Source organism: Zonotrichia albicollis, chromosome 4, assembly GCF_047830755.1.
Source record: "Zonotrichia albicollis isolate bZonAlb1 chromosome 4, bZonAlb1.hap1, whole genome shotgun sequence".
NCBI classification, from domain to species: domain Eukaryota; kingdom Metazoa; phylum Chordata; class Aves; order Passeriformes; family Passerellidae; genus Zonotrichia; species Zonotrichia albicollis.
In genome coordinates this window covers 48,054,494-48,077,764 of record NC_133822.1, presented here as the reverse complement: position 1 = coordinate 48,077,764, position 23,271 = coordinate 48,054,494, and the positions used below count along the sequence as shown (strand labels likewise).

General features: G+C 35.6%; 1 long non-coding RNA gene across 1 annotated transcript in view; it reads left to right on the top strand.

Annotated features, from left to right (window-relative positions):
- Positions 1–2,290: 2,290 nt before the first annotated feature.
- LOC141728926 (uncharacterized) overlaps positions 2,291–23,271 on the top strand; it is a 62,916-nt gene continuing 41,935 nt past the window's right edge. Inside the window, exon 1 of the long non-coding RNA XR_012580180.1 lies at positions 2,291–2,483. This is a non-coding gene — a long non-coding RNA (uncharacterized LOC141728926). The remainder of the gene's footprint in view (positions 2,484–23,271) is intronic.

The window sequence follows — 23,271 nt, the reverse complement described above, 5'->3', positions numbered from 1 at the left end:
AAGACTCTTCAAACAGTCCTGAATATTCTTTTCCATAATAATGCAATGCTTCTTAAGGATTATAGATATGAATATTTCTTTTCAAAGCTTTCACAAGGTTTATAATTATAGCATGGTAAGTCTGATCTATTTGTGACAGCAGCTATGGTGTGTTTGACTCAGGAAAATTTAATGCATTTGAGTTTGGTGTTGCTTTCATCAGAGGAAGTGGCAAATTCAGAACTCCAAAAGTGTGAATGAGTCTTCATACTTGTCAACCTCATTATTACTGCACAATGAACTCAGGTATTTTTATAGACATGCAGAATTACCAATATTTAATGTAAGATGGGCAAATATGTGCCACAGTTATTCAGGCTACTTCATGATTTCTTTCATTGAAATTCTCCATTATTTCATTGCAGATTTTAGTGACAGAATCTGAAAAAAGACAATAATATTACTTGATGCATTAAGTTAGGTATATATTCTAGAGGCTGGCTGAGAACTGAAATCTGAAGACTAATCATGCATTCATTTAAATACTTTTCTTTTCAATACTGTGAATTTTTCATTTTATAAGGAATCTTTGTGCTTGGTCACAGACATTGCTAGGTATATTTCATAGGGATTTAATTTGTTACACAATAATGCAGCAGTTAGTCTAATAATTATATTGGCAATATGATTTTTGGATGGTTTTGTTTTGGTTTTTTTTGTTTGTTTGGTGGTTTTATGCAATCGTGATCAGATATGATTGTTTTACATCAATAGAATTCGTAGGAGCATATACATAGTGACTTAATTTCCCAATGCACCTTCTGTTTTATTTATTTCATTAATTTTAAAGCGACATAACTGCAGGATAGCCATTAGGATGAATCCTTAATAAACCCACGGTAAAATTTATCAATTTTTTTTTTAACTGGAAAATCACATCTAATTTGAATTTGTAAAGTTAGAAAAGACATTATGTGTCCTCTTGAACCCGATAACATTCTGTCTACCTCCACATCTTTTTACAAACTTTACAGAATTTGGTTGGCAATTGTGAAAAGTGTCAACCTATTTTCAAAGCTGTTCCTGCCAGTGAATCAGTCAAACCTCCTGCTATGAATTTCATTCACCTCAGATGAGGACAAGAGCCAAGATAGACCCATCCTAACTCTGCGAACTGATATATTGATCTCATGGCAGCTGGCCCATGGTTTACAGGTTTACTTATGTACCAAGTAAGAGGTAAAAGATTATGTGAAAACAAAATAACTTTAATCCAAAGATTTTATGTTATTCTGATCTGTGAGGCAAACTCTGATCCAAGCCTGGATCCTGTATTCATTTAACATTTGACATGCAACCGAAATGCTTACATTTGTAGCTCCTTGCCTTAGGCAACCTTTATTTACAATGGAGATAGGCACTTCAAGGAGTGATTCAGATCTTAGGTGGTGAGATAATGGGAGCACAACATTAAAGTACTGTATCACTAACCCCTTAAGATAATCAATTTCATGTATTAATTTACAATTAAAATCTCTGCTTTGAAGTTGTTATCTTTAGTTATCTCCCAAGTATTTGTACATGAGGGAATTTAGCTGAAAAATTATTTATGAAAATTCAACAATGCAGGATATCCAGGCACAATATGAAGTAAATGCAAATAAATCCCAAAGTAGGCAGCAAAAAATTGACACTAAAATATCAAGAAAATAAAACACCAGCTCAAGAATCATAATGCCATATGATCTACTGCTGAAGATGAGGATTCACAAGGAAGGAATACATGATTTGTCCATAGTCACACCCATATGGGCATGCATAATCATCTGCCCAAGTATGGGAAGCAGCTGTAAAAGTTAATACTTTGAAGGAGAGGCTGCAGACAACAATTTATTAAGAGACAGGCTGGTCTACTTTCTGTGCTAGTTTTGTTGTTTGGTTGGGGTTTTTTCTGACTATCAGTTACTGTGCCAAGTGTTAAATAGAACAACTCCCTTTGTTCATGTTCTTGAATTTACAGCTAGCTATTTATTCACACACACATTTAGTAACATAAATTATTTCCTATCAAAAACAGAGTGCTTGCTTAATTTATATATGTGCTAGCTTTTACAGGTTTATAGATAGAAGGGGGGAAAATATTTCAGAAATAGATGGTTAATGAAACTTTTGGTTTAATTCAGGCTAGAGTGCAGCCAGAAAATGTCATCTCCTTGGAGACCTTTTCCAGGAAAAAAAAAAGAGTTCTGCTTGCTCTGTGCCTTTTAGTGTCTTGCTATCATTGACCTCATTCACTGTCTGGTAACTATGAGCTAACTAATGACCAAGTGGCAGAGTGAGCTCAAAGTGAGAACTTGTTCTGCAAAAGGCTGGCTGAGGAGAAGTACTCCAACCTAAAAGGAAAGGTCTTCATCTTTACTGGAGGTGTCTGAAGCTCCTGTCTCAATGTGTTTGCCAGAGCAGAAGCTTACAACATAGAGTCAGACCAGATGTATACCTTTATGGTAAGTTAGCCATGGTGGGACACTGCCTACCAGATGTATTGCCTGCCAGTCTTTGCAAGATATTCTAATAATTCTGACAATCAGGATGCCTCTGAAATACTCAGCAATGGCACCAATGTGTTTCATGCTTGTGCAACCTAAATGCTTAAGACTAAACATATTATTTACCTTGAATTAATGATTTGCCATTGTGTACAAGTAGCAGCAAGTGACATAATGAGTTGTTCTATTTATTGGGAAAGGTGATTTTCCACCTTTCTTGAAATCAAGTTTGGTTTACAAGTGGTGGTGCAAAAGAAGTAGAAAGGAAGAACGGAAAAAATGCATTGGCACAGAACAGTTCTTTATACAAACATTATTCAGGAAGAAACACATTTGTTCTATAACTAATAAATCATAATTCGACTGTTTCTCCTCTGCCTCTTCTCTGATCCAATCATTATTCCACTGGGTCTTTGGTCCAAGTTTCTCCCGCTCCAACTCAAAATTTCTTGACTCTCCATCTATGTATGATCGCTATTTTTTTGCTCAGAAATAACTACATCAAATTAAGTGTAGCCAGAGTGAAGCCTTCAGCAATATGGTATATAAATTATGAATTACATAAAAGGGCCATTTTAAGTGAAGAAGAGCAGGGGAGATTGGTGGAGAGACTCCCTGCCTCTTCATGGCTCAGTCACAGTAAGAAAATTACTGTCCTGAGAATCCTGACATGTTTAGGCTTCAGCTCAGCTAAAGCAGTCACAGGATTAAAAGTGTAGCATGTCACAGAGGTTAAATGTGTCTATGCTCAAATAAGAATGAATGTGTAGACAGAACACAGTTTGAAGTTGTATACCACTATCTTTACTCACTTTGCAAATCTGAATATCAAATAATTGTAAACTACAACTCATCTTTCCACCTTTTAAAACTAATTTCTGTGTATTTAAAATGTGATAACTTTAAAACATAAAGTAACTGGTTTTTTTGAACACAGGTCAGTGTTTTCAACATTTATAAAATATAGACTAGACCTAACAGTTCCTCAAGGAAACTCTCAGGACGCAGAATATTTTGCAAAAAGACTTATGTTGTCCTATAAATGTATTTTGACTTCTAAAATTATCAGAATTAAAATATTTGCCCAAATCCCAAAACACTTGGTAAGAAAAAGGTCAGAAAGAAAGGAGGCACAAAAGTCAGAAATTTGAGAGACTTCAAAATGGTGGTATGCTGTAGTCACAGTTGTAAGCAAAGCATTTTTTCTAACAATGATTTTTATTCTGATACAAATTCACATTTGTTATCCCTACAACTTGAGGTTTGTGATAACAGAGAAATATTTAGGAAATTTCATCTGATTAAAATAAGCACTCCTTGAAAATAACATTTAGCTACAACCAAAATTATATTAAGCCTCTTTGAAAAATATTTTGTATAAAGCTATTAACACCACATAAATAGTAAAATAACCGACTGAAACCTACTTGTGAAAGTAGAAGAAGACCTTCCTTATTTGGCATCACGCTGGCTTATTTTATTGTGCAGACTTTTGCTGGTTTGTTTTTCTTTGTGGGCACTGTTTCTTCTTATCCTGTAAGTTTAGGTAGAAATTAATATGTATACACTTTTGTCTCATGCTTATTAGTCTCTAGAAGCTGTACAAAGCTAGTAAGTTTAGAGCTTGGTATGGTAACAGAGAGGTGAGTGCTACTCCTTTCTTTTATCAGCAAAAGTAAAGAAGTAGACATGGGCCCAGGAAGAAAATTAAGTGTGTCTAAATAAGTGGTTATAATTGCAGAGCTTTCCACAAAAGACTGGACAGTTCAGTTTGGCTAAGAATAAAACATGTCTACTCACAGTTTGCTGAGAAGTAGAGTCTATTATGTTAATTTACATTAAAAAAGCAAATTCATGCGATGGTAGTATTTAATAGACCTTGTTTTAGTTAATTTGCAAATATTCACCCAAAGAGATGCACGAATATTACTGGATTTTTTTTAGTGAGTCTCCTTAGACACATACATATATCTAGTTTTGAGCACTCAATACCAGAAGCATCCAGACATCCTAAAATAAATGTCATTGGAAAGGTGCTGGAGAAAAATTCCAGACATCACGTCTTACATTCAAAGCAGGGGAATAGATCTCTCATTTAGCTGTGAAAGAAAATGCTAAACACCTAGTTCTTTTCATCACCTAAGTCTCACATATGCCTACTTTTGAGGAACTATGCTAAGCTTTTGTCCTTAAGGAAAAAAAAAAGACAAAAAACCTAACCTTGTAGCAGCATCTTGATTTCATTTTTTTCAAACACACCCTTGAATGGTTATTTTCACCCAGTACTAGCATGATCCTCTCATACATTTTTAAGAAAAACATAGTAGAGAAAGTCCTGGGAGCAGAGCCCAGAAGAGTAGGACATTACTCTAATCATTACACTGGAGTTTATTGCTGGCTCTGTTTGGTCCCATGAACTTTACTTTCTTGGCAGCAGAGTGACTCGATGTTAGCAGAAAATGTCGAATGTTCTCATTCTAAATTACAGTGATGCAGAGCTTTGGACTAGCAATTTGGCTTGGAACATTCCTAGGATGGCTATGCTGAGAATACAGGTACACCATTTCCTATGGAAGTGCTCTAATTACAAGTGAGAGAGGCAGCCTACATCATTACCAACACTGGTTGAGCTCGGGATCTTTGGTACCTCTGAGGACTCATGCAGAGCCTTGGCAGTTGTCCACCAACATTAAAATCACAACGAAACTCTAAATCAGAATAATATATCCAAGCAGACAACCCAGAACAGATATTTTTTACCATGAATAGTGGCTCAGAAAATTGTAATGGAAGCTGGAAGAACATTTATCTTAGGAGGCAAGGTAGATCTCCACATGTGCCAAAAGGGACAGTCCTGATTTTTAAAGTTTCATTTATTTGTCTCCAACTGTCACAGCAGTTAAACCCTAAATATGTTATTTGAGCCAGTTCTCTACTTTATATGGGCTGCATCCACAAAGCGAAGTAGTTTTACCCAAGAATATGCAACAATTTCCTGTAGTTTAAGTATTATTCTGTAGTTAGTTGGAATTGGAATACTCCTGGGTAGATTTTAGTTTGCTATTATTACTGCAAGACCAGTCTGCAAGACCTCCATTCTCCACAGTTATACTCTGAGTGTATTCCCACTTTTCAGTATATCAGCGGTGCAGTCATACATGTCAACATTCTCAGAGATGATGAGAAAATAAATTAAAATGAATAATTGCTCATTTTTGCCTATGTTTAAGTGCAGGAAGGACTATATTAAAACAAAACCATTCTTCACATACTTTTAAAAATTAATTTGGTATTGTATTACTTTTTGTGACTTCATGCATTAGCAGAATTAGTTAAAACCCGATTTGATAACAATATTAGGGTTCAGAAATAATCATAATTTTGGCGTATCTTGATATGTATATAAACAAAACACTGCTTTAAATCAGTTTTCTTAATTTTTCCATTTAGATTTCCTTCGAGTAATTATAAGTCAAAAGGAGCAATAAACTGGGTCTTTGGGAGGAATAAGTTCGTAATGAGAATTGTTCCAATTGTTTTGGATGTCAACTGGAAATCTCCCTATCTCACAAAAAAGGGATCAGTTGTAATCTGCTGCACAAAACATTTCCAGATTCCCAATCTAACTCCAAGAAAATCCTATACAGTAAAGCGGCTGTGGAAAAGCAGAGTAAATTTCCATTGTTGAATCCACTGATCAGCTGTAAATGAAGGAAAACATTTCAAAATGCTACCTAGATAGAGTGCTTTTCAGAAAAAGAACAAGAGGTTTATTTAGATCTACTCAAAATAAGAAACGAAATAGCTAAAAAAGGGCTTGTGTACAATGGATCCATTTACAGACACAAGTTGCACTCCATAAAGAAATTCCAAAATAATTAGATTTAGAATGGTTTAATTTTTATTTTAGGTTTTCTAATCATCAACATAGTTGGATGAATATGAAGGAGTATTTTAACAGAAAATAGCTTACAAAATTACCCACAATTAAAGGATGACTTCATATCAATCAATAGATCAGAAAATGAACAGAAAGACTTCTTCAAAAACAAATGCTAATTTCACAGCAATTCCCCACTGAATATTAAATAATAATATTTTCAAGTAATTAGGGTTTTGTCACAGCACTATTAGGTCACCACAATAATAAATAAATAAAATTATGTGAATTTATTGTGGTTTTTTGTGAGTAATGAGAGCAGCCAGAAAACAGAACAACCCATTGATTTAGATCTCATTATGCTGTAATGTGGTTTTTATGTTGAAACCCCAGGCCTTGATGGACAGTCATTAACAGGCATTTCTTTCCCTTTGCAGTGCTTGAGCTTTTTAGCACTTTATTTGTGTCTTTTAAAAGCACAAAGAGGGAAAAAAGCCTTTCCAACAGATGGCACCTGACATATGTATTAAATGTAACAGGTGTAGAAAAGCCTTGCTCATCAGAACGAGGTTTTCTGTCCATTAAAGCCTGGGCTGCATATGCATGTGTTTGTTTATTCCTCATCCAGGACAAGAAAGCACCAAGATGTCAATTGCCTGTTGTTAGATTCATACAGGGATGTGTATGTTCTGAACACAGGACATTATCACAGTTGGACACAAAAGCCTGTTGTCAGTGATGCGAGAAAGAGAAACAAAGAAAATATGTTTGTTTCATCAAAAAGACAGAAGTTTCCATGTGGTTAATGTGTGTTCTGTGCCTTGCCAAACAAACTCAGAGAGCAAAACAAAGCTGTAATAACAATGAAATATTTGGTGAAAACAGGTCAAAGATTATGATCTTTATTGAATTTTCTTCTTATTTTAGATTTTACACTCTGTATCAAAAGATCTCTGGAGTAGAGTCATATGAGTGTTTTTCCATTTGCAATTTTTTTTAGTTAAACACTCAGTCTGGTTGTAATTTATATTATAGAAGACTAATAACTCCTCTGCTATATAAGAAAACTGAACTCAGCATATCTTTATTTTCCATAAATTTTCTGCTGCCCTTTTCTAAAGGAAGAACTTTGAAGGTAGACTGCTATAAAAATTATTAAATGAATCTAAAAGTAAGATTTAATATAGGCAGCTGAGAAAATAAGAAGTTTGCACAATGGATCACCTCTGGAATTTTTTTTTGCCTGGCTCCTAAGGGACATAAAAATTTGTGAGTGTGATGTGTACCTCTGTGGCACTTCCTGCCCAAATTTTTTGTTAATATCTTTGATCCCAAATACATTTGATAGTAAAAATCAGGTAATTTTCAAAAAGTTTCTGAAAATAAGTTTTTGAAGAGGTAGGAGTGAAGATCAAACTAATGACATCCAAGAATAAAAGTCTTTGTTGTGGGGTAGATGCCAGCAAAAGCTTTGGGTGAACATAATGTTTATAGAACCAGTTGTTTTTATCAAGTGCTTTTTGCTTGTTTCAATGGGTGATGGCTTGGGAGTGGTATTGTGTTTGTTGTTGCTGCTGCTGTTGTTTTTTTGGTTTTTGTTTTTTTCCCTAGATTATATTAAAGGAAAAGAAAAAAGCCATGGAAAATTCTGCACAAATGTATCTTGTGGAAGCAGTATATTTATTCCTTTGTGGTTTATGAGAACACACAATATAAATGCATGATATTTGCCAGGATATCAAATACTTTGTTTCTAAAGTATTATTAATTTAAGGTGAAAGTTCAGAAGGATTGGAAACTGGTTTGTTTAAGAGATACTATATAAAAAATGCCTATCCCTGTGTTGATTGTATTCAATAGATACCTCACTTCTTCCTCTGAAAATTTCCTTGTAGCAAATATTAAACAAGAAATTGCCTGCTCAGAATGACCCACCATCTGTCACTGGAGCCCATCTCTGAGGAAGGGTGAGTGCAGCCTCCTGGGATTCACAAAGAATTTACTGGTGCTTGCTACCCTTGTATAGGGATCAGGCAGGTGGCATATTCCTGTAGGAAGAAATGGACCTACGCGTTGATTGTAGAAAAGGAAGATGGGGCAGACAATTGTCACAGCTCCAGGGCTTGCCAGGGGTTGACAATCCCTCCCCCTTTGAGCAGTCTGGATGCAGTGGGGCACCCACAACCAAGGATTGCAGAGAGGGAGCCTGCCTGCCTTGCCAGATTAACTCTGATCCTATGGCTTTAGCATTTAACTGGAAAGAAGGAGCACTGGGCTTTCATGTCCATCAACCTCCAAGCCTAAATTTAGCATACATTTCTAATACAAAATTTCTGTTAAAAGTCCTGTAAGCAACTTCCAGAGCCTCATTGCTGCCTCTCATTTTTCCCACAAGAAATAGCTGTTATGTAAATACAGCAGACTTGCTTAAAGCTACCCATTTGGCCCATTCTAATGAGCAGCAAGTGCTGACTCTGCTGGACTTCTTGGCATTGCTTGGTTAGTTTCAACAAGATCACAAATGATTTGCTGTGCAACTACAGCCAGAAAGATGCAGACATGCTACATGAAGTTAAACTCATTCACAAACAGTTTTCAGTCTATGCAGTGATGGGGCAACGTGTCATGTTTTTGCTGTCCCTATTTTCACATATTTTGTATTTAATGTGTGTTCAAAACCCAGAAAAAAAACCCCTCTTTTCATTTGGATCCATTTATTAATAGAATACTCTAATTCACTGGTACATGCATCTTTTTTTATCTTTTTTCTTCTTTTTTTCTTTTTTTTTTCTTTTTATTTTCTTTTATTCTTTGGGTTTTTTTGTTTTTTTTTTTTTTTTTTTAGATCTCAGCACTATATTTTGTGTTTGTTACAGTTCTGGAGTGAATCTAAAATACATGCTGTTATACTAACTGTTAGTTTACTCAGAATAAATGATTAAATTCTTTTGTAAAAGATTTAAAATATAAAATATAGCAGATCCATGTGTTATCAACATATGCAGGCAATTTCCTCCCCACTGCATTTTCTCAAGTTTTAACTTGGTTATAGCCTTAAATAATATAAGAGGTGCAATGATTTCTATTATCACAGACAGCAGAAGGGTACTGGTGTGATATCTTGCTATGAAATGACATACTATATTACAGAGTTGTCATGTTTTTATATTCAGATTCAGTTACTACCTGAGACTTCACACTTTTTCCCTTTCTTTCCAACTTTTCTTCAAAATAAATACCCTACAATGCAAATCGGCCTTGTATTTCAAACCCAGCATTTGTATCTTGTAGGTAATTGTCTGAACTTCACAGTGTGATAATTTCAAAGACAACTATGGAATGAGGTGAGACAAAGTTTTTAGATTGTTTTGCAAGAATGGATGTCCACAAAGAATGGTCTCCTGGAGAAAATAGTAATTTGGAAAAACTTGTCTCTGAAGCATGTGGTATAGCCCAGTTGCTAAATACAGCAAGCCTAATCTGATTCACACAGATAAACTTTCTGAAAATTAACAATACTATTGCTTTCAACTTCAAGGTAGAATTTATAAAGCCTTCATACACTTTCACTAGGAGATTCTAACCCTTCTCTGCTTTCATGTAAATACATGAGATAATGTAGGCTTCAACAGGTAAAAGGACAAAATACCAGCTAGGGTGACCATTTCAAAAATATATGCAAACTAAATTGTCAATATTGTCATTCACTTTCACCTAGAGATATAAGAATATTCAGTATGAATATTTAACTGTATTCATATAATATATTAATATCATAGTCTTTAAATCTGTGGTACAGGGAATCCAAGCAGAAGCCATGAACGCTTGCCAGGAGAAACCTGTTCCTGAAACAAGCACTGGGAAATCTTTTATGCTTTGTTTCATCATCCAATGCTGAGTGTGGTGTAAATTATATTACTAGAGGAACTTGTAGCAGCTGTGCAATGTTTGGATCTGTGTATGAAAGCAAATTTATACAACTCTTGTATCTTTGGGGGGATGGCATGATGGGAAAGTGATGAAGGCAGATTTAGGAGAAGTGATTATCTCTAGGATGCCTCTAAAGGAGAGGTCTGATGATGACCCTTCAGACCAGACTTCTGACCCTTCTGTTTTCCAGACTTCTGACTTTGGTGACAGGCCCTGCCAGAGCAGCCCTTGCTGGGGTTCGTGCAGGCCCAGGGCGCCGTGGTGGGTGAGGGCAGTGGTGTCAGCCTGTCCAGGGGCTGTCCAGGAGGCACTCATCGTGACAGAAGGGGAACGAAGCGTGGCGTGTGCCCTGCTTACAGCAGCTGCATCAACTGAGCGAGCACAGCCCCAGAACTGAATCTTTAACCCCATTTTGTGTGAGAGAAGCTTTTCTTCCTCCCACTTTACACTGAATTCCCTATTGTCAGTCACGAGGAGAGAACAAGGACCCCCAAGGGCACATTATGCACAGGATGCCCCGTGAAGGTGATTGTCAACCCAGGCAGCTGTGCCCTCACTTGCACTCAGGCCGTAAGCTTCCAGGCAAGGGCCTCTCCGTCCCTGCCTACAGCATGGAATCTTTAAGAAGGCTTCAACTCTTTATCTTCTTGTCTGCTGTTCATTTTTTGTCTTCTCTGAAGAGATTATGAAGACAGATATTGTATTGCCTTTTATTTCTAAGTGTTGGGAGGGGTTGTGCTGTGCCATCTCCTCTTTAAACCAATACTTTCTTCCCCCTACAAAGGGTGAAAATGAGGTGGTGAATAACTAGAAATCTCTTTTATAACAATTGATAGTATTTATTGTTTCTAGTATTGCATGGAATATATTTTTTAAAATAAAAATCAACACATACAGTGAAGTGATACTTATGAAATCTGCCTGAAAAAAAATAATTATTTTCTTTCATATTTATCTATGAAGATTTACAGGTTTGTTCATGGTTTCACCCAAAAGTAATATACATCCTAATAATAAAAAGGATTTTCCCCTTCTGCTTTTTTTTCAGTAGTTCAGTAGTTCTAGAAGTAGGAAATGTGACCCATAAATGGCATTTATCTTAGTTTTAATTTGTGTCAAGTGAGCAAAGGAAGCTTGAAATGTATTAAGCTCTTCATTACGTGGGTGACTTTGGTTATGTTCTCATAAAAATAAAACAAAATACCTTTCGGTTTTAGTAAATAAAAAGATCACATTATAAGTCTGCTTCTTACTCAAATGCACAGCTATTATTTCAAACCATTGATTAATATCTCTTTAAGCAGTTGTTAAGCACAACTGTGATAAACTGTCAGTACTTTAATCTGCATCTAATTCAATATATATTTCTTTTCTGTCACAATGGGAAGGAAATATGTTATCCAATCATAGCTGCTGTGCTTGTTGTCTATGGTTTTGTCACTGTTGGTTTTTTATATTCTTCATTAAGAACAGTACTTATAAAAGAGAACATATTAGAAAACAGCAAAGCAACAAGAGAAACAGCTCTATCTTGTTTGTAATCAAAGTCTTTCTTGTACACTTAATAATATCAAATATATGGGAGAATATTGCTCTTTCCTTTAGTGTTACCACAGTCAGAGCAATGACATTCATAAAATGGCCTTTAGCTCACTTTGCTTTTTTATTCACAGAATCACAGAAACACAGAATCACAGAATGGGGAAGGTTGGAAGGGACCACACTGGGTCTTCTGGCCCAAACTCCCCTTCTTGAGCATCAAATCAAGACAAAGTGAGCCCAGGAGCTGCCATGGGTAGGGAGGACTGTTGGTGCAGGTTTATGACAGTGAGGGCTGCTTAATGGAAGGTTTATGCTCAGTTTCAGCTGTACAGACTCCATTGGTGCTTCATCACTTTCTCGACATGTTTTGACAAGCTTGACTTCTAAATGTAGTTCAAGTCTGCAAAAGCGGTTCTGTAGAAATAGCATCGTAATGTTCTGCATTTATTGTCTTTGAATTGATTCCAAATTGAAAGTGCTTATGTTAAGTGGAAGAAAAACAAGATTTTTTTTCCAGCTTTGAGTCTTCAAACTCAACCTGAACTTGTAAGTCAAGGCATTCCCATTAAAAACCACACAAAAAGATTATATCTTTTGTTGCAACCATTCCTTCATCTTAATTTTTATTCCCTTGATCTCTCCATGAGAACTGGGCAAAAAATTTATGACTGCCCAGGTAATAAAAAGTCACATCAGCTGTTTCAGAGAGGTTAATTTTTCAGGGCTGGTAGGAATTAAAGGTGTTAGACACTTGTTTTCTTAACTGAAGTGAGCAGAAGTCACATGGTATACACATGGGGAAAAGATATGTTTTCTACAGTTTCTGAACTGAGCTGCTCTTTGAAATGCACACTAGGTAAAAAAAGCTTTTGACAAATCCTGCGGTTATTTTTCACATGGAGTAGGAATTTTTTTGATGAGAGTTTTGAGTCTTGAGTAGCAGCAATTAGAATTAATCAAGGTTCATAATGCTCAGAATTTGACTTTAAGTTTATTAGAGACCTAGCTGTTAAAAAAAAAGCAACTATAGAGTTAAGCAGCTATAGAGTTATTATGACTGTTTAAAAAATAAACAACAAAACAAAATATATGGAACTCAACAACTAACAGAAAAACTTGAAGGTGTAGTGTGTATAGACACCACGAGTCTACTAACCGGCGGTAGAGTAGAGAATGAGATGTACTTTTACTTTTAAACTGCAGGATTTCTGCTACTAATCTGGGGATCAGCCCCATGACTTTTAATGTTTAAGACTGACACTATTCCTCCTGAGCACAGGAGACAGGGCCAGGTTTTTACGGGACAATGAGGGTCCCCTGCAAAGTGAACCTGTGACTGAAACATCTCTTGGCACAGACCCCTAGGCTGGAGCTGTTGCAAAATGTAAAATAGGTAAAATATTCTTAAGAAAGCAATTTTTTTAATGTTTGATCTTTATATAATCTTGAGACTAATCAATAAAATGGGAGATCTAATCCCTGAAACATATAGCAGCTAGCAAGCTCTGAGTGATGTTCATGTGTAAGAAAAACAAATTACAAGCTCATAGAAATGCCTTGTTAATATTTAGGGCTGGACAGGTTTTGATACTCTCAGACCTAGGGGGAGGTTAAAAAAGCTGTAAAGAAGGAGAATGGACACAAAAAGCTCAGAATTTATGGGCCACAAGTACATTTGGCAGAATTCCTGAGATATGGAAGAAACTAACAAACCCAATGGCAATGGTGTTGAAATCAGCTCCAGTGGGGTAAAAGGTAATTCTGACAGGGGGAGATTGTGACTGCTGACTCATGGACCACTGAGCCAAGATACCCACCCACTCTAAAGAAGAGAAAGACAGAGCATGTGAACCAATTATCATGAGAGGTGAGAAAATCATTAACCAATAGAAGATAGAATACTAATTAATAAGAGAACTATGTAGTGTGTAACCACTAATTCCTTTGTTTGCTAAAATGTATAAATAGCAAAAGTTTTTGATAGTTGTGTTCTTTATTTGTGGAATGCCACCAAGCGCCCAGGCTTGTGCAACTCTGAAATAAATAATCAATGTCTCTATCAAGTGTGCAAGCCATTATTGGCTGGTTACACACCACATAATGAATCTGATTTTTCTGGACAACAGAGTCATTTCTATTTTATTGATGTGACTTGGCAGAAGCCATCAAAAAGGTTTCTAACACTCTAAATTGTTAGATTAATAAGACAATAAGGCAGAAAAAGTAATGCTATGAGCTCAGAAAAATCAGATCTGTTAGATGCCACACCAAAGAAAAGGAATTTAAGTACTTCACAGACACTGTGCTTTCTGTGTGCTGGTCTTTTCCTCAGGCTTTCCTAACTGAAAGGTATCAATAGCTTTCTGAACCAAAGTAAATCTTCACTGATCTTTTCAGGTTCCAGAAAAGTCTTCTTTCCTTGCCTTGGTTGGTTTTTGCTCCTCATGCCAGACCTCTGCCACACTTGCTGGGACAATTTCTCTGTGCTCAAGATCCTTGTTTCAGGAGGTTTTGCACTGCTAGAACAATATAAACAGTAGCACTGCCTCCCAGCATCTGATCATACTCCCTTTAATGGTATTTTTATTTCTTTGTAGGCCATTAATAGTTTAAATATATCTTGCAATAGATGGAAGCAACAGGGACATCAGAGATATATTGTTCCCCATTATAAAAAGTTAAAATCTCTCCTGAAGGAATGCTCTCTTTCTGAGATGAATATTTTGAATACAAACCTCAGAAGCAGTTCCAAACTAACAGTGGCTGTATTTGAACACCTCTACAACTCTCTTTTCCTTTCTATGCCTCCTGATGTAGTATATCTAATCAAATAGTAAGTAAAAAGGGATATGTATCACTACCTAATGCTTCAAGGTATCTATCATCACTAAACATAAAAAATACATGTATTTATGCATTTTGACATCAGCTGTTCTAATGTGAATTATCATACCATGAATATGTAAATTGTATGCAATTTACACTACCTGCTATGAAAATGAAAGGTAAGACCACATTTGCATCCTATTAGTAATATATTAGATGACAATGAATATTAATCCTGAGATCTATGAATTCTTTGCATTAGAAAGTACAAAGAACTAGAACCTTTAGAAATATCTGAATTTTATTTGTTTTCATGATTGCTATCTGCATGAATGTACTTCAAAATAAATTCCATAATATGTGGTCAAAGAGAATACATTCTTTCTACTGCATAGTAGCCTATATTTTTTATGCAGTGGCTGTCAATATATGATGAGACTTGTCTGTAACATTTAAATCTTCAGCTGCTTCCAAACTTTTTCAAACTTTAAATTGAGGTTTTTGTTGAGGGAAGTGACAATGGTGTTTTAAACTGAGAGATTGTTCTTTCCTTTAACAGTCAAAGATTTCAGATCTAGTATTTCAAACTCCACTTTGCAAGCTAAAATTAAATGTGGTAAGTGACTAGTGACATTTTATGTTTGTGGCAGACATATTTGCAAGAACTATAAAAAATCTCTGTCATTTTGCAATAAAGCATTTGTGCTACAAGTAAGAATGCAAAATACTTCCCAGCTTGAAAACTATCATATTCATTACTCAATGACTATCTTTGTATTTTTTTTTTGGTATTATAATAGTTAGATAATTTTAGCTTGCACCAAAAGAAGACACTAAAAGGAAAGAATATATCTTTCAAGGTTCTGTTTAAAAGGCACATAAGTGAATAGGTCTTACAGATTTAAATTTTTTTTTATGCAAAGTAAAGATGATATTATCTCCCATTGCTAGTTTAAAACAATTTTGTTTGTGGAGAGAATGGTATTGTAAATGTGGTTTAGAATTAAATACTTTTTAATTAATTGTATTTTGGATGTCTTACTGTAGACACAACACATCCTAATTACTATTGCATTGAACCTTTGCACATTATTCCATGTTATTTCCTTTGGCTTTTTTTTAAAACAAATCATTTATTCAAGGATAGTAATAGAGCTATAATTGAGTCAGTAGACATAAACAGAATTGCTACTCATCTTTGTTATCCAATCTGTCAGCTGTGCTATCATCACTCCTTGATTTTGATTTTGTCCTGCTTTTGTCAGACTCAAGTCTTGTTAGCACCTGAGCGTTTTGCTTAATGAAGTACAAATACTTAGATTCTTTTTTGCTGGACTATGGCTCCAGCCTGTGTCTTTTTCATTTACACTGTGTATTCAAAGTTTATAGAACTGCAGTAGGGAGAAAGGTGAAACAAATTGATGCTTAGAATAGAACATGAGAGATTTTTCCAAGTTACCTGTACTTGTGTCATACTAGATAGACATCTGTCTAATATGAGCACTCAAAACTTCCAGCAATGGAAAGTTCACAGGATTTGTTCCTTGGTTGATCAATCTTCTGAGTTGGAAATCTTTCTAAAAACTAATCAAAATCTCTCTTGTCACCAATTATGTCTTGTCCTTGTCTCACTGATATGGAGACCAGACTACTGCTTAGTATTCAAAGCTTCTAACAGATTTGTTGAATATCATTCTACAGCCCCTCACTTTTATTTTGCAGAATAAGTAGAAAAAAATTATTCAAAATTTCCTCAGAAGCTGCATCTTTAAACTACCACTTGCTCCTCTTGATCTGCCCTGGACCTCCACTCAAATTAATGCATGTTTATCTGGAAGAGTGGTGCCCAAAAGTGGCCATAGACTTTCAGCTCCAGTCCTACCAATGCCAAATGACAGAGAAGTTTATATTCTGCATCCTTTATATAAAATATACTCTGATTTGTTTGTCCTAGTTTAACTTTTCTCCTTTTTGCATTAATGCAGTGCTGTTGACACTAATTTTCATGGGGTAACCTGATATGTTTCTGTTAAAGATAGACTTCATTTATCTTGCAAAGTCTTGCATTCACAGAGCTGATTGTTCTTTCTAAGCATGGAACTTGGCACCTGTTCTGACACTGGAAGGGGTTTCCATATCCTTTCTTTAGATCGTTTGCACACCTAATCCTGCTGTACATCAGCTCTCTGACAAGTTAATACAATGTGTGTGGCGGGTAGGCAGAGTCTTGCACAGAAAGAAGGCCAATCCCCTCATTCCCGCTGTGAACAGAGCAGTCCTCTTCCAAAAGCCAGGCATGGCATTCTGAGAAACCTAATCAAGAAAAATGCTGATAGAAGGTGAATAATTCTCTGCCATTAAATACAATGTATCCATTGACATAGTAAGTCAGAAAGAGCAATAAAAATTGTCTTTCCTAAGCAGGTTCTCATTATTCAAAAGGAATACTCATTTGCAGAGGAGAAAAAGGAGAAAATAATTAATTCAAGAGAACATCAGCACTCTGTTATCCTTCAAATGACACCAAAAGGGAAGTTAGAAATCATGTGCAAACAATTTCACCTCAGATCTCAGAGACTTTATCTGAAAAAAATTTTCTCTTTCAATTTATTTCCAGACTACAGAAAGTCAGATGAACAGATAGGAATATGGTGATTCTGGCAGGACATTTAGTTTTCATTCTATTCCCATTAATTCAGAAGGTGAAATCCCAGAGTACTGGAAGGCAAGGGAGATCTGCAATAGATTTCTACAGTACCAAATAGCCTGAGCTCTGGTTGCAGGCAGCCAGACCTGTGTTATGCTGATCTCCTGAAATGGCCCCTTCCTTGCCCCTTTTATTAATTCCAAACAGCACAATCAGTCCCATTTGACAAGCTCAACAGGAAGGATTGTTTGTTTTGGGGCATTTTTAATCTTCAGCACCTCAAATACAGGACTGATACTTAATGTAACTAGTTACATGTTTTAATTATATCATACTCATACACAGGTATTACTTATTATGGTTGGTTACAGCAATGCTCATATGGAAACATAAATTAAATTCCTGCCTCAGACTGTGAAACTTAAAGCCTCAGGCCTGTGAAGATCAAAAGTATATTTCCCTTCTTGGATCAGAGAGCCACTGAGATGATTGAGGCTGCTGACAAGGCTTAGCATTCAACGCAGCTTTGTAAAATTTTGCAGGAGTGGGGCATGAAACAAAAATGAGGTGTTAAAATAGCCAGGAGTAAAGACTTGGTAATAAAGACTTTATAAGGCTTTATAGGAAACAGGTTATGTACATATCCTAAACTACAATGATCTGTTTCCATCTCTTAAGAACAACAGGTTGCATTGCTCCACTTCCTCTGGATATCAGCAGTACCATTTACCCAAATACACAGAGGAGCTGTCTGTGACAGGCAGGGGGGTTAGGGAAGGCTCTGTTTTCACTCACTGTCCTTTGTGCATCTCCTCACCTAGAGCTGTCTCACTGTGTAGTTTTGGCATTTCTGTGTCTCTATGTCCCATGTGTATCTTTTGGTGTTTCAGTGAATACGGAAGATGACAGACATGACGGTCCCTTCTTGAAACTTGGCAGGGGTGGGAAGTGAGACATTTTGAGCTGAAAAACTTCCTCTAATGTGGTTTTGAACATTATCAGAAGGTAGTTCATACTTTAAAAATTTAGAGAAAATAAACCTTGAATGTAGGCTTCCAAATTCTTTCAAACACAATTTGAAAGCAATTTAAATGCTAAGGTACATTTATATAAAGACTGAAGCATTCTGAATTCTTAGCCTTAAAGTATGGATAACAGAAAAGACAAAATTCTTCAAATAGATTGTAGAACATATTACTTTTTAGTATAAACTTGGTGTAGAAAAAAATATGCAAGAGTGCTAACATTTTTCAATAGCAATAGCTGCTATATTAAAATGTTATTTTCTCAAAGCTTAATTGTGAGTTAAATGGCTAAGAAGAAACAGAGGTTAATGTGGATTTATTTTTTAATGTATATTAAAACATACATTTTTCATATTCTACCTTTATAGTCTCAGGAAGAAAATATGCATGCAAAATTTAGATCTGTTTGGAAGGTAAATGTGAAATTCTTTTTCTTATAATTTATTTTACACAGTTTGATGGCTTAATGTCAAATTAAGCCTATGGAAGTCTCTAATGCTGTGCAACATCTCAAAAGTAATGAACTGTATCACAATTCCTAATGTGGTCCTGGCTGATTAAGAATGTTGACTCCTTTGCAATTTTGAAATGTCTGTTTAGTGAAAGATTCATGGTGTTGTGATATTTATCCTCACAGAAACATGATTTAGCTTAATAGAATTTATTGCATATAGCTTTTATGGGTTAGATTTCAGAGTATTTGCTTCAGCTTATGTGTGATTTAAGATCTAGTGTTAGTGGACTTGCTAGTCAGTGGGATGTGGTGATGGTATTAAAAGAATAACAGATGACATCTAGTACACATTTTAATTTTGGTAGTCTTATGTTCTGTCATGGCAAGTGACAGAAAGCCACCTTTATGATAATCTTGCCCTGTATCAACAAACCTTTGATTTCTGAATTTTGCAAAATAGAATTGTCTATTAATTTTTCAATGCAGAGAAAATTAATTGGTTTATTACTGGTTTCCACACACACTTCTAGTTACTGATGACACAGTAAAATAACACTTTAGTTACTATTAAAATTGAGTTTAACAGTGATAAGGATTTGTCCAGTACTAACATGAAAATAAACGGCATACCCTTATATTTCCAGAAAGAAATAATTTTGCTTAAACATCATTTACTGATTTAAATTGCATATGCAGTTCAACTCTGTGTGTGCTAAGAAATTACTTTTAAAATCTGAGCATTTCCACTCAAAACCTAATTGCTTCCAAGCCCCCGAAATTGGGATTTCATCTGTAACGTGTTGCAAGAGCAACTTTACTGTGTTTTCTCTCTACTCCTCACTAGATTTTCCTTTTCTATTCACAACTCTCCCACCACCTCTTTTCCAAAATCCCCACCAGATTGCTATGAGATTTGTACATTATTTCAGTGTAGAACAGTGCGCCACTTGCACTGCTTTGGGACTGTAGTGCGTGCCTCCTGGAGCATGGACAAATTGTGCACATTCTAGAAGTGCTTTGTTTCAGGTTTTATTGCGCTTACAAGCCTGTTCAGCAAAGTGCTGGACTTTATCATCATGCCGGGCTGTTTTTTCCTTCCTGTCTGTGTTTAGAGTCTTGCAAGCTCTCTATTGAGACATGCCAGAACAAAAAGATAAATTAAGTTGAAAGTTCTGAAGACTGAATGCTTTGCAGGGTTCTGAAAATACCCCAAAACAGACTTAATGCGGATCCAATGAGGAAAATGTTTAAAAATCTCATTAAAATCAGCTGCCATCCTGTGGGACTGGAAAGTGGCAAATGTGTCTGTATTTTGAAACCATGTGGATTTCATCCAAGAGAGAACAGATCACTGAACCGTATTTTGGAATCAATTGAAATGGCTGAAATAAATGAAAGTGCTAATTATCACCTACCTGCTGGAAAAAACATGGTAAAATGTTTTTATAGGTGGAACAAATATGAGTCAGAGCATTTGCCTGAATACTAGAATTGGAGCATTTTCATACAAAACCTGATTAATGTGAGGATCATTTGCTTTGAGATTGCCAAAATATTTATTGGAAATAACCTGTATGTTTAAAATCTAACAAGAAATTTATTTTATTAAGAAGAGTGTAGGTAATTTAACCTGTAACCAGGCAGTGTCAGATTGGTGCACACTGCCATAAAGCTCTTTCCAGCATCTTGTGCTTTACCATCAATTTTTACACATTATTACTATTACTATTATTATTAATATTATTATTATTTAAATTTAATAGAATTACAATTACAATTATTCTAATTACAGTAAGATTTCCTAATATAGGACAACCTGGCATTATTAATCAAAATCTGTGTCTGACCTGCACCTGAAGACAAGTCAAGTTGTTGGAACCTCTATCATGTATGACTGTCAAACGATTTTTCATATTGTGGCAGATATGGTAAAGTAGAAAAGAGCCATAAGCATTCACACTTCAGCATATAATCAAACCCCTGAAATGAAAGAACTTGTGGAAAAATAGGTGTCTGGGAAACAATTTACAGGATAATAGAGTCTTCATATTTTGGAAACATCTGTGATTAACTGCTAATAAAGACAGGATACTGAGCTGAATAGATCACTGAGCTGACCAAGCATGAACATTTATGTATTACTATATTCCACTGTATTTTGCAATAATTGCCACATACTGGTGCTCAAGAAAGGAATCTAATGGAGTGACAGTGATAATATGAGCTTTCAGTTGTACATCTAGTATCTTATAATATTCTTATATGTGGGCTATATAGGCATATTCTTAATCCTAGTATTAGTCTGATTTTAAAATTTAAACTAAGTTAGGGATCTCATTTCCTCATTTGGACGCTCAAAGCAAAAGAGAACAGTAACTGTGAAAGATGAGTGCCTCAGGCAATGCATGTGCCAAATGTAATAGAAAGAATAAATTATTTTAATGCTTCTATTTGCTGGACAATCCAAGCATTGTAGGACATTCTCCTGGTACTAGTGTAATCATTCCTATTTATGGTAGGCAGTCTGAAACAGAAAGCGAAATGTACCTGTGTATCATCTTCATAAGACATAATTTTGTGATATTACAGTGAGTACTGCTGGAATGGAAAATAAAAAACTGAATTTAGAAGTCCCTTGACATTATTTTTCATTAGCTGTATTTCTACATAAAATCATTAAAATGGTTCATCAATGGGAAATGGGCACTCTTTTTCTGAAACAGAATATTGCAATATTAAAAGGCATATCAATTGAGTCAGAAGTTAACAACCAATTTGCCAGATGTCTGCAATGATAACACTTGATGAACAGGGAGTTCATCTCAGTGCTGTGATACCAATATTAGTATTAATATCAGGTTTAAAATTATGGGTAATTTGTACCTATTAGTCAAAAAGAAGATGTGTATTTTCTGAATTATTATTATCAGGCAAAACTTTACTTTTAAATTATATAGTTTAATTTAAAACTGTAGAGAGCTGTTAAGGAATTGAGCAGATATTTAGTCTGACATATAGGAAGCTTCTATACCCTTAAAACCTAAATGTTTCACTCAGTTGCTATTAGTACTTCCTCAGCAGCCTCCAGAAGCACCAAGAGACATAACACAAACAAGTTGCCACAGAACTATACCAAAAACATATCCAGTGTGAGATCAGGGATACTACCTGTAAATCACACAACTGAATCCAAAAATTTTAAGTTGAATATTTCCTGTAACATTTCCCGAACAGCCCACATCCTAGATTGTAACAAATGTATGAGAGAAGAAGACAAGATAGGATGAAGGGGAAAGATTTTAAAATAAAGAGGAGATATGTAGATTAAGTGTTAGGTAAAAGTTCCTTAATCAGAGGCTGGTGAGGCACAGAAACAGTTTCCCCAAAGAAGCTGTGGATGCCTTGTCTCTGGAAGTGTTGAAGGCTGAGTTGGATAGTGCCTTGAGCCACATGCTCTAGTAGGTGACATCCACTCCCATGGTGGGGGAAGGTGTTAGAATTATAGGATTTTTCAGGCCCTTTCCAGCCCAAATTATTCTATGATATGCAAAAAGACTATAATAAAGAGAGTGGTTATTCAATATGACAAATACTTGATGTGTTTTGGAAACAGTTCAAGGTATCAGTGAAAAATAAAGCAAACTCACAGTGAGATGGTGTAGGTAGTTAATGGTGCAAGAATGGGATTCAGGGATAGCCCAGGTCAAAGTAGTTGGGATGTTGTGCATTCCAGAAGTCTGGAAATCTGTATCCTACAATATGCTATAGCATCTCAGAGGAAGAACTTTTTGTTCATTAGAAAGCAGATAGGGAATGGAAATGAAAAAGTCTGATGTCATTCCAAAGTAATCCTTTTTTATGGAAACAGTACTGAGCTGTATTGTTGGGAATTTCATTTGGTCCTCTTCAGTGAAAAGAGACATGGAGAAAACAAAGATTTTTGAAAGGCTATGATCAGAATGCATGAAAACAATTAGGAAGCTCTTAACAAAAGTATTACCTGTAACCATTCCCTTCTCAAAACAGGTTCCCATGCATCAGTCTGTGGGGAAGTGATTTCACTGTAAAGCATGCTTTTCATGATTCCTCTTCAAGCTGGGAACAGTTTGCTCAGTATCAAGATCTCATTGGCTCTCCCACTGTAGCTATGTTTGTCCTTTGATGTTAGTATAAGATAAGAAATGCCAGTAAAACAAGTAAAATGTGATTAGGTGTTGCATCAATTATGCACCTTATATATTTTAACACATATCTGAGAACATCCAAGGAATGTGGAAAGAAATTGAAAATTCCTGGTTTGTTGGATGGATGACAGGATAAATTGGAAATAGGTCCTTCCTGTGCAAAAAGTGCCAGAGCAATATGCCAAAGCAGACCTCATACCACAGGTGATGCTTCTTTTATCCCATTTAATGCAGGATAGAATATACTTACTTGTTTCA